The following is a 12,298-nucleotide window of genomic DNA, read 5'->3' as shown; positions in this document are numbered from 1 at the left end:
CTACAGATGCAAGCATAACCAACAGAATGCAAGAGATGGAAGAATGGATCTCTGGTGTTGAAGATACAATAGAGAAAATAGATTCACCAGTCAAAGAATACATTAAAGAAAACAAAGTCATAACACAAAATGTCCAATAAATTTGGGACACCATGAAAAGATCAAACCTAAGAATAACAGGGATAGAAGAAAGAGAAGAATACCAACTCAAAGGCACAGAAAATGTATTCAACAAAATCATAGAATTAAACTTTCTAACCTAAAGAAGGAAATGCCTATAAAGATACAAGAAGCTTACAGAACACCAAATAGACTGGACCCCCCAAAATGTCCCCTGGCCACATAAAAATCAAACCACTAAACATACAGAATAAAGAAAAAATATTAAAAGCTACAAAAGAAAAAGGACAAGTAGCATATAAAGGCAGACACATAAGAATAACATCTGACTTCTCAATGGAGACTCTAAAACCCAGAAGGACATGGACAGACATTATAGAGACACTAAGAGACCATGGATGCCAACCTAGACTATTATACCCAGCAAAACTCTCAGTCACCGTAGACTAAGTAAACAAATTTTCCATGATAAAACTATATTTAAAAAATATCTCTCCAGAAATCCAACCCTACAGAAAGCACTTGACAGAAAAATCCAACCTAGGGAAGTTAGATATACCCATGAAAACACAGGCAATACATAGTCCCATACCAACAAATGCCAAAGAGGGGAAACATACAACACTACCACCAGGTTTCAAACAGTCAGCTCATGCACTAAGGACAGGTCCCGGTTGCACTGCCTGGGTGCCTCCCAAACAGTTCAAGCTAATCAACTGTCTCACTTATCCAGAGGGCCTAATCCAGTTGGGGGCTCCTCAGCTATTGGTTCATAGTTCATGTGTTTCCATTCATTTGGCTATTTGTCCCTGTGCTTTTTCCAATCTTGGTCTCAACAATTCTTGCTCATACAATCCCTCCTCTTTCTTGCCAATTGGACTCCTGGAGCTCCACCTGGGGCTTGGCCATGGATCTTTGCATCTGCTTCCCTCAGTCATTGGATGAGATTTCTCTCATGACAGCTGGGGTGTTTGGCCATCCTATCACCAGAGTAGGTCAGTTTGGGCTTTCTCTTGACCATCGCCAGCAGTCTATTGTGGAGGTATCTTTGTGGATTTCTGGGGACCTCTCTAGCACTTTGCTTCTTCCTATTCCCATGTGGTCTTCATTTATCATGGTCTCTTATTCCTTGTTCTCCCTCTCTGTTCTTGATCCAGCTGGGATCTCCAGCTCCCCTAAGCTCTCTTTCCTTTGAACCTTGCCCTTCATTACCCCCACTCACATCCAGGTTGTTCATGTAGATCTCATCCATTTCTCTGTCATTGGGCAATCCCTGTGTTTTTCTTAGAGTCCTGTTTTCTAGTTAGCCTCCCCGGAGTTGTGAATAGCAGTCTAGTCATCCTTTGTTTTACATCTAGTATCCTCCTATAAGTGAGTACATACCATGTTTGTCTTTCTGAGTCTGAGTTACCTCACTCAGGATGATTTTTTCTAGATCAATCCATTTGCCTGCAAACCTCATGATGTCATTGTTTTTCTCTGCTGAGTAGTACTCCATTGTGCATATGTACCACATTTTACTTATCCATTCTTCAGTTAAAGGGCATCTAGGTTGTTTCCAGGTTCTGGGTATTACAAACAATGCTGATATGAACATAGATGAGCAAGTGCCCTTGTGGTATGATTGAGCATTCCTTGGGAATATGCCCAAGAGTGGTATAGCTGGGTCTTGGGGGAAATTGATTCCCAATTTTCTAAGAAAGAGCCATATTGATTTCCAAAGTGGCTGTACAAGCTTGCATTCCCACCAGCAGTTTTAAGCAATACTACTTTATGATCTAATGGAAGAGCACTTAACTATCATGTGTGAGGAAAGAATTTCCATACACACAATTAAAAGTGAAAAAAAAACTAACAATCATTCATTGCAAGGCTTGTCTGTTTCCTGCGTCCAAGCAAGGATGGACAACTACCTGTCAGCAGGACCTGTCTGTCTCCTCTTCAGGCAATCAGGGACTACCATTGCTGCCATGTCTTGATTGCAACAGCAATCCTCCTCTGAGTTACTGCCAGAAGTTGGATGTTCTAAACAGATGTTAAGTTTGTCCATCTTCCCACTTTCTTTATTTTTGTATAAGTGCCTTGATCCAAATAGTCTGTAAGAGCTGAACTGAGTAACTCTTGTTTGAAATATAAAGGGAATAGGTTAGATAGCCAAGTGAAATTCAAGATCATAGACCAAGAAGGAAAATGATCATATTCCAAGCTGGATGCTGAGGGTGAGTTTCACAGGAGAAACTAAACAAGAATATATGCTGATCTTGCCCAGGACTTCCCTTCTGAAGCACAGGTGAGTGCCCTAGCTTGCCCCCGACCCCATCCCTGGGCACCAGCCACTCCGGGGAAGACCTGCCCAACTTGGCCCCAGGTTCTGGTCCCCGGGCAGGTGCCCTTCTGCCACAACCGGGAAGGATCCCCTTCTCCAAGACCATTGGCAGACTCTGCAGTCTCCACGCCCTGCCCCCACGCCCATCTGCCTGAGCCCCAAGCCTCTTCCTGAGACTTAGAGGCCGGCCCCCAGCTCCCATCTTGCCCAGGACTTCCCTTCTGAAGCACAGGTGAGTGCCCTAGCTTGCCCCCGACCCCATCCCTGGGCACCAGCCACTCTGGGGAAGACCTGCCCAACTTGGGCCCAGGTTCTGCTCCCCGGGCAGGTGCCCTTCTAGCCCCTCTGGGAAGGATCCCCTTCTCCAAGACCCCTGGCAGACCCTGCAGTCTCCACGCCCTGCCCCCACGCCCATCCGCCTGAGCCCCAAGCCTCTTCCTGAGACTTAGAGGCCAGGCCCCCCAGCTCCCATCTTGCCCAGGACTTCCCTTCTGAAGCACAGGTGAGTGCCCTAGCTTGCCCCGGACCCCATCCCTGGGCACCAGCAACTCCAGGGAAGACCTGCCCAACTTGGCCCCAGGTTCTGCTCCCCGGGCAGGTGCCCTTCTAGCCCCACCGGGAAGGATCTCCTTCTCCAAGACCCCTGGCAGACCCTGCAGTCTCCACGCCCTGCCCCCACGCCCATCTGCCTGAGCCCCAAGCCTCTTCTTGAGACTTAGAGGCTGGCCCCCAGCTCCCATCTTGCCGTGGATTTCCCATCTGGAGGAGAGAGAGAGAGAGAGAGAGAGAGAGAGAGAGAGAGAGAGAGAGAGGGGAGCACCCATCCTCCCCCGGACTTCCCTTCTGAACAAGAGCTTCCATCCTGTCCCGGACTTCCAATTTGGACAAGAGAGCTCCCATCTGGACGAGAGAGAGAGACTTCCTGAATCTGTCAGCTCTGAACCAAGTGTGCGAATGAGGCCAGGAACGAACCACAAGGAGATGGGCAGACGTCAAGGCAGAAACACATACAACAAAATGAATAGTAATACACCATCACCAGGCCCTAGCCCTCCTCCAACACCTAGACCTGAACATCAGAAATTGGAAGAAGCAGAAGAAAATAGCCTTATGAATGTCATCATGAAGAAGCTAGAGGCTCGTGTAGAGGAAAAGACAAAAAAATGTGAAGAACGCTGTAAACAACTAGAGGAAAGGGCAAACAAATTAGAAGAAATCAATAAAGTCCTGGAAGAGAACAATAAAATACTGAAAGAAAATCAAGAAAAATCAATGAAACAAATGAAGGAAACAGTTCAAGACCTGAAAAGGGAAATAGAAAAAATGAAGAGACACAAACAGAGGGAATGCTGGAAATAGAAAATCTGAGAAAACGATTGGGAACTTCAGATGCAAGTATAATCAACAGAATGCAAGAGATGGAAGAGAGGATCTCTAGCGTTGAAGATACAATAGAAGAAATGGATTCATCAGTCAAAGAAAACACTAAAGTCAACAAAGTCATGAACCAAAATGTCCAAGAAATTTGGGACACCATGAAAAGACCAAACCTACGAATAATAGGGGTAGAAGAAGGAGAAGAATACCAACTCAAGGGCACAGAAAATATATTCAACAAGATCATAGAAGAAAACTTTCCCAACTTAAAGAAGGAAATGCCTATGAAGATACAGGAAGCCTATAGAACACCAAACAGACTAGACCCCCAAAAAAAGTCCCCTCGCCACATAATAATTAAACAATTAAACGTACAGAATAAAGAAAGAATATTAAGAGCAGCAAAGGAAAAAGGCCAAGTGACATATAAAGGCAAACCTATCAGAATAACACCCGATTTCTCAATGGAGACTTTGAAAGCCAGAAGGTCCTGGACAGATGTAATGCAGACATTAAGAGACCATGGATGTCAGCCTAGACTAATATACCCAGCAAAACTTTCAATCCTCATAGATGGAGTGAACAAGACATTCCATGACAAAGCCAGATTTAAACAATATTTATCCACAAACCCAGCCCTACAGAAAGCACTAGAAGGAAAATTCCAACCTAAGGAAGTCAGATACAACCTCGAAAACACAGGCAATAAATAAAGCCACAGCAGTAGACCCCAACGAAGAAAAGTACACACACATCACCACCAAAAAATAACAGGAATGAACAATCACTGGACATTAATATCCCTCAATATCAATGGACTTAATTCACCTATAAAAAGACATAGGCTTACAGAATGGATACGAAAGCAGGACCCATCTTTCTGCTGCATACAAGAAACACATCTCAAATTCAAAGATAGACACTACCTAAAAATAAAAGGCTGGGAAAAGACTTTCCAATCAAACGGTCTTAAGAAACAAGCGGGTGTAGCCATCCTGATATCCAGCAAAATAGACTTCAAACTAAAATCAATCAAAAGAGATCAAGAAGGGCATTACATACTCATCACAGGAAAGATCCACCAAGATGAAGTCTCAATTCTGAACATTTATGCCCCAAACACAAGGGCACCCACATATGTAAAAGAAACATTATTAAAGCTTAAATCACATATAAAACCCCACACATTAATAGTGGGAGACCTCAACACCCCACTTTCACCACTGGACAGATCCCCCAAATCGAAACTTAACAGAGAAATAAAGGACTTAATTGATGTCATGACTCAAATGGACTTAATCGACATCTACAGAACATTCCATCCTAACAAAAAAGAATATACCTTCTTCTCAGCACCCCATGGAACCTTCTCTAAAATCGACCACATACTTGGTCACAAAGCAAATCTAAACAGATACAAAACAATTAGAATAACCTCCTGTGTTCTATCAGACCACCATGGTCTAAAGTTGGATTTCAACAACAACAAAAACTACAGAAAACCTACAATCTCATGGAAACTGAACAATACCCACCTGAATCACCAATGGGTTAAGGAAGAAATAAAGAAAGAAATTAAAGACTTCCTAGAGATCAACGAAAATGAAGACACCACATATCCAAACCTATGGGACACTATGAAAGCAGTACTAAGAGGGAAATTCATAGCACTAAACGCCCACATAAATAAGCTGGAGAAATCTCACACTAGTGACTTAACAGCACACCTGAAAGTTCTAGAACAGGAAGAAGCAAAGTCTCCCAGGAAAAATAGATGCCAGGAAATTATCAAAGTGAGAGCTGAAATCAATAAAATAGAAACAAAGAGAACAATACAAAAAATTAATGAAACAAAGAGTTGGTTCTTTGAGAAAATCAACAAGATAGACAAGCCCTTATCCAAACTAACCAAAAGACAGAGAGAGAGCATCCAAATCAACAAAATCAGAAATGAAAAGGGGGACATAACAACAGACATTGAGGAAATCCAGAGAATCATCAGGTCATACTTCAAAAACCTCTATTCCACAAAACTGGAAAACCTAAAAGAAATGGATAATTTTCTGGATAGGTACCACATACCTAAATTAAATCAAGACCAGATAAACTATTTAAATAGTCCAATAACCCCTAACGAAATAGAAACAGTCATTAAAAGTCTCCCAACCAAAAAAAGCCCAGGACCAGATGGTTTCAGTGCAGAATTCTACCAGATCTTCAAAGAAGAGTTAATACCAATACTCTCTAAATTGTTCCATACAATAGAAACAGAAGGAACATTACCAAACTCCTTCTATGAGGCTACAATTACCCTGATTCCCAAACCAAACAAGGATACAACAAAGAAAGAGAACTACAGACCGATCTCCCTCATGAACATTGATGCAAAAATACTCAATAAAATACTGGCAAACAGACTCCAAGACCACATCAAAACAATTATCCACCATGATCAAGTAGGATTCATTCCAGGGATGCAAGGATGGTTCAACATACGAAAGTCTGTCAATGTGATACACCATATAAACAAACTCAAAGAAAAAAACCACATGATCATCTCACTAGATGCTGAAAAGGCATTTGACAAAATCCAACACCCCTTCATGATAAAGGTCTTGGAGCGATCAGGAATACAGGGAACATACCTAAACATAATAAAGGCAATTTACAGCAAGCCAACAGCCAACATCAAATTAAATGGAGAGAAACTCAAAGCAATTCCACTAAAATCAGGAACGAGGCAAGGCTGTCCGCTCTCCCCATACTTATTCAATATAGTACTTGAAGTTCTAGCCAGAGCAATAAGACAACATAAGGAGATTAAGGGGATACAAATTGGAAAGGAAGAAGTCAAGCTTTCCCTATTTGCAGATGACATGATAGTATACTTGAGCAACCCCAAAGATTCCACCAAGGAACTGATACAGCTTATAAACACCTTCAGCAACATAGCAGGATACAAGATCAACTCCAAAAAATCAGTAGCCCTCCTATATACAATGGACAAAAAAGCGGAGAAGGAAATCAGAGATACATCACCCTTTACTATAGCCACAAATGACATAAAATACCTTGGGGTAATACTAACCAAGCAAGTGAAGGACCTATATGACAAGAACTTTAAGTCCCTGAAAAAAGAAATTGAAGAAGATGTCAGAAAATGGAAAGATCTCCCATGCTCATGGATAGGCAGAACTAACATAGTAAAAATGGCAATCTTACCAAAAGCAATCTACAGATTCAATGCAATCCCCATCAAAATACCAACACAATTCTTCACAGACCTGGAAAGAATAATACTCAACTTCATATGGAAAAACAAAAAACCCAGGATAGCCAAAAGAATCCTGTACAATAAAACAACCTCTGGAGGCATCACGATCCCTGACTTCAAGCTGTACTATAGAGCTACAGTAATAAAAACAGCTTGGTACTGGCATAAAAACCGACATGTGGACCAATGGAATCGAATTGAAGACCCTGATATTAATCCGCACACCTATGAACAAATAATTTTTGACAAAGAAGCCAAAAGTGCACAATGGAAAAAAGAAAGCATCTTCAACAAATGGTGCTGGCAAAACTGGATATCAACATGTAGAAGGCTGCAAATAGATCCATATCTATCACCGTGCACAAAACTTAAGTCCAAGTGGATCAAGGACCTCAACATAAATCCAGCTACTCTGAACCTGCTAGAAGAGAAAGTAGGAAGTAGTCTTGAACACATTGGCATAGGAGACCACTTTCTAAATAGAACACCAGTAGCACAGACACTGAGAGAAACAATCAATCAATGGGACCTCTTGAAACTGAGAAGCTTTTGTAGGGCAAAGGATACGGTCAACAAAGCAAAGCGACAGCCTACAGAATGGGAAAAGATCTTCACCAATCCCACATCTGACAGAGGACTGATATCCAGAATATATAAGGAACTCAAGAAATTAGACATCAAAATGCCCAACAGTCCAATTAAGAAATGGGCTATAGAACTAAACAGAGAATTCTCAACAGAGGAAACTCAAATGGCTGAAAGACATTTAAGGAATTGCTCAACATCCCTAATCATCAGGGAAATGCAAATCAAAACAACTCTGAGATACCACCTTACGCCTGTCAGAATGGCTAAGATCAAAAACACTGAAGACACCTTATGCTGGAGAGGATGTGGAGCTAGGGGAACTCTCCTCCACTGCTGGTGGGAATGCAAGCTTGTACAACCACTTTGGAAATCAATATGGCGATTTCTTAGAAAATTGGGAATCCATCTCCCCCAAGATCCAGCTATACCACTCTTGGGCATATACCCAAGGAATGCTCAACCACACCACAAGAGCACTTGTTCAGCTATGTTCATATCAGCGTTGTTTGTAATAGCCAGAACATGGAAACAACCTAGATGCCCTTCAACTGAAGAATGGATAAACAAAATGTGGTACATATACACAATGGAATACTACTCAGCAGAGAAAAACAATGACATCATGAGGTTTGCAGACAAATGGATGGATCTAGAAAAAATCATCCTGAGTGAGGTATCCCAGACTCAGAAAGACAAACATGGTATGTACTCACTCATAACAGGACGCTAGATGTGGAACAAGGATGACTGGACTGCTACTCACATCACCAGGCAGGCTACCTGGAAAACAGGACCCCAAGAAAGACACAGGGATCGCCCAACGACAGAGAAATGGAATGAGATCTACATGAACAGCCTGGACAGGAGTGGGGGTAGTGAAGGGCGAGGGTCGAGGGAAAGAGAGCTTGGGTGAGTGGGAGATCCCAGCTGGATCAAAAACAGAGAGGGAGAACAAGGAATAGGAGACCATGGTAAATGAAGACCACATGAGAATAGGAAGAAACAAAGTGCTAGAGAGGCCCACAGAAATCCACAAAGATACCCCCACAACAGACTGCTGGCAATGGTCGAGAGACAATCCGAACTGACCTACTCTGGTGATGGGATGGCCAAACACCCTAATTGTCGTGCTAGAAACCTCATCCAACTACTGATGGATCTGGAGGCAGAGATCCATGACTAGGCCCCAGGTGGATCTCTGGGAGTCCAATTAGCGAGAATGAGGAGGGTTTATATGAGAGAGAATTGTTGAGACCAAGGTCGGATAAAGCACAGAGACAAATAGCCAAACAAACGGAAACACATGAAGTATGAACCAATGGCTGAGGGGTCACCAACTGGATCAGGCCCTCTGAGTGGGTGAGACAGCTGATTGGCCTGATCTGTTTGGGAGGCATCCAGGCAGTGGGACCGGGTCCTGTGCTCATTGCATGAGTTGGCTGTTTGAAACCTGGGGCCTATGCAGGGTCCCTTGGCTCAGCATGGGAGGAGGGGACTGGACCTACCTGGACTGAGTCCACCAGGTTGATCTCAGTCTGTGGGGAAGGCTTTGCCCTGGAGTAGATTGGAATGGGGGGCGGGCTGGGGGGAAGGTGAGGGGGGCGGGAGGGGGGAGAACAAGGGAATCTGTGGCTGATATGTAGAACTGAATTGTATTGCAAAATAAAAATTAAAAAAAAAAAGAATATATGCTAAGGTACATGCAAAACATTATTCATTATAATGAACACTATCTCACAAGAGTAACTTCAAGGCCTTCTGCTTTACCAGAGGACATGCCAATATCCAGAACCCCAAGTAAGACACCACCTACAAACCACCAACACTTCCTCAGAGCCTGGCCAGCTTTCCCCAACAACCACTTCTCCCCTTCTTTCCATATCCTAGCCCACAACTCCAGCAGAAGTCCCCTACTCTACCATAAATCATGCTAGTAACCCAAAACCCAAGTAAGACACCACCTGCAGCCCCAGAACACTTCCTTATAGCCCAGCCAGCTTTCCCCAACAGCCTACACTCCCCTTATCACTGTATCCCAGATCACAAGGTTAGCAGAAAAACCCTGTTCTAACAGAGGCCACACTGGTACCCAGGATCACATTCCCTTACTCTACCAGTGGCAATGCCAGGTCCTAGACCCCAGAGGCAACGTGGCACCCAGAATCCTAGAGGTCACATAGAAAGCCTAAACTCCAGGGAGTCATCCTACTACATCAGAAGACTCACGGTGACCAGAATTTGGGACCAATCAGACAGAAAACCAGAGAAAAAACAGGAACCAGGGAAAAATACACATCCAACAAAGTCAAACTCAGAAATCAGAACATAAACTCATAATTGCCTAAACCTAGACACCTAGAGGCCAGTGTAAGAATACAATCAACAAAAGTCAGGGCAATATGTAACCTCCAGAGACCAGATATCCTACTACAGCAATCCCTGAATGTTCCAACACAATTGAAGCACAAGAAAATGGCTTTAAAACCAACTTTATGAAGATGATGAGTTCCTTAAGGAGGGAGATAGTTTTGTAGCTTGATCTGCTTGAGGGTCCTCCTGGCAGTAGGATCAGGATCCAACCCTGGTACATCAGCTGGCTTTTAGGAGCCCACTACCTATGGTGGGGCACCTTGCACAGCCTTGATGCAGCGGCGGGGAGGGGCTTGGACCTGTCTCAACTGAATGTACCAGGCTCTACTGACTCCCCTTGGGAGGCCTTACCTTTTTGGAGGAAGAAATGGGGGCTGGGTTGGGGAATACTAGGGAGGCAGAAGGAAGAAAGTTGGTATGTAAAATGATTTAAAAACTCTTAATTAAAAAAGAAAGAAATTTAGTGCCAAAACTTATTACACTGGGAGTCTCAAACACACAGGATTTTGAAGTTTGCAAAGTTCTGTGTGAACTTAAAATACCTCCTTAATAAAACCTGCATTGTGTATTGAAAAAATAGGGAGGGAAGTGAATAAATCCCTTAAAGAAATTCAAGAAAACACACACAAACAATGTGAGGAAATGAAAAAATTCCTTAGAGAAAGCCAAGAAACTCAAGAAAAACAAACAAACAAACTTATGAAGGAAATAAAACTGTGTAGGACATGAAAATAGAAATACAAGGAATAAAGAAAACACAAACTGAGGAAATCCTGAAGATAGAAATCTAGGTAAGTGAACACAAAGTACAGACACAAGCATCACCAACAGAATACAAGAGATGGAGAGATACTGTCAGGCATATGAGACAGGATAGAAGAAATTGCTACATCAATCAAAAAAATGGTAAATTTACATAAAACATCAAGGCATTCTGAGACACTATGAAAAGACCAAACTTAAAATTAATAGGAATAGAGTAAGAGGAAGAATCACATCTCAAAGGCTGAGAAATATTTTAACACAATTCTAGAAGAAAATTTTCATAACTTAAAGAAGGACATGCCTATAAAGATACAAGAATCTTACAAAACACCAAATAGATCACACAAAAAAAAAAGTTTCTGTGGTACATAATAGTCAAAACACAAGACATACATAACAAATAAAGAATGTTAAAAATTGCAAAGAATAAAAACAAAGTAACATATAGAGCCTGACCTATTAGACATATACCTGACTTCTCAGTGGAGACTCTCAAAGCCAGAAGGGCCTGAAGAGATGTCTTGGAGACTAGACTCTAAGATTCCATGGATGCCAGCACAGACTACTATACCCAGAAAAGCCTTTACTCACTGTAGATGGAGAAAAAAGATATTTTGTGACAAAGGCAAATTTAAACAATATTTATTCACAAACCCAACCCTACAGAAAGTACTAAAAGGAAACGCCAACTCAAGGAGGTTAACTATACCCGTGAAAACACAGGAAATTAATAACCCCTACCAGCAAAACCAAAGAAAGGAAAGCACGCGCGCGCACACGTACGCGCGCGCACACACACACACACACACACACAACAACAACAACAACAACAACAAAAACAATAACAGTGAAATAACAGGAATTAACAGTCATTCATTAATATCCCTCAATATCAATGGACTTAATTCTTTAGTAAAAAGACACAGGATAACAGAATGGATGTGACAAAAGGATCCATCCTTCTGCTTCATGTAAGAAACACATCTTGACATCAAGAGAGGCATTACCTCAGAGTAAATGGTTGGGAACAGATTTTCTAAACAAAGGACCCAAGAATCAAGCAGGTTAAACTATTCTTATATCTAACAAAATAAACTTTCAACCAAAATTAATCAAAAGAGAAGAGTGTAGGATGAATTGCTAAATGGTCTTATTAATAAAAAAAAAAACTCAGAGCCAGATATTGGGGTTAAAACCAAGAGATCAGAAAAGCAGAAAGAAGCCAACCATGTTCTCACCATTTGGAGATCCTCAGCCAAAAAGAACAACTTCCCGTGTACCCACGCCTATATGCCTTTCTGTTCTGTCATTTCATTTCCTCTCTCTGCCCAGGTACATCACTTCTTCTTCCTACCCAGCTCTGTCACTTCCTGTCTGTCTGCATAGACATCCAGACCTTTACGGTTAGTGCTTGCATAAAGGTATGTACCACCATGCCTGGCTGTGTTCCCAGTGTGGCCTTGAACTTACAGAGACCC

This window comes from Peromyscus eremicus, chromosome 1 (assembly GCF_949786415.1).
Source record: "Peromyscus eremicus chromosome 1, PerEre_H2_v1, whole genome shotgun sequence".
NCBI classification, from domain to species: Eukaryota; Metazoa; Chordata; class Mammalia; order Rodentia; family Cricetidae; genus Peromyscus; species Peromyscus eremicus.
This window is presented reverse-complemented; position numbering follows the sequence as displayed.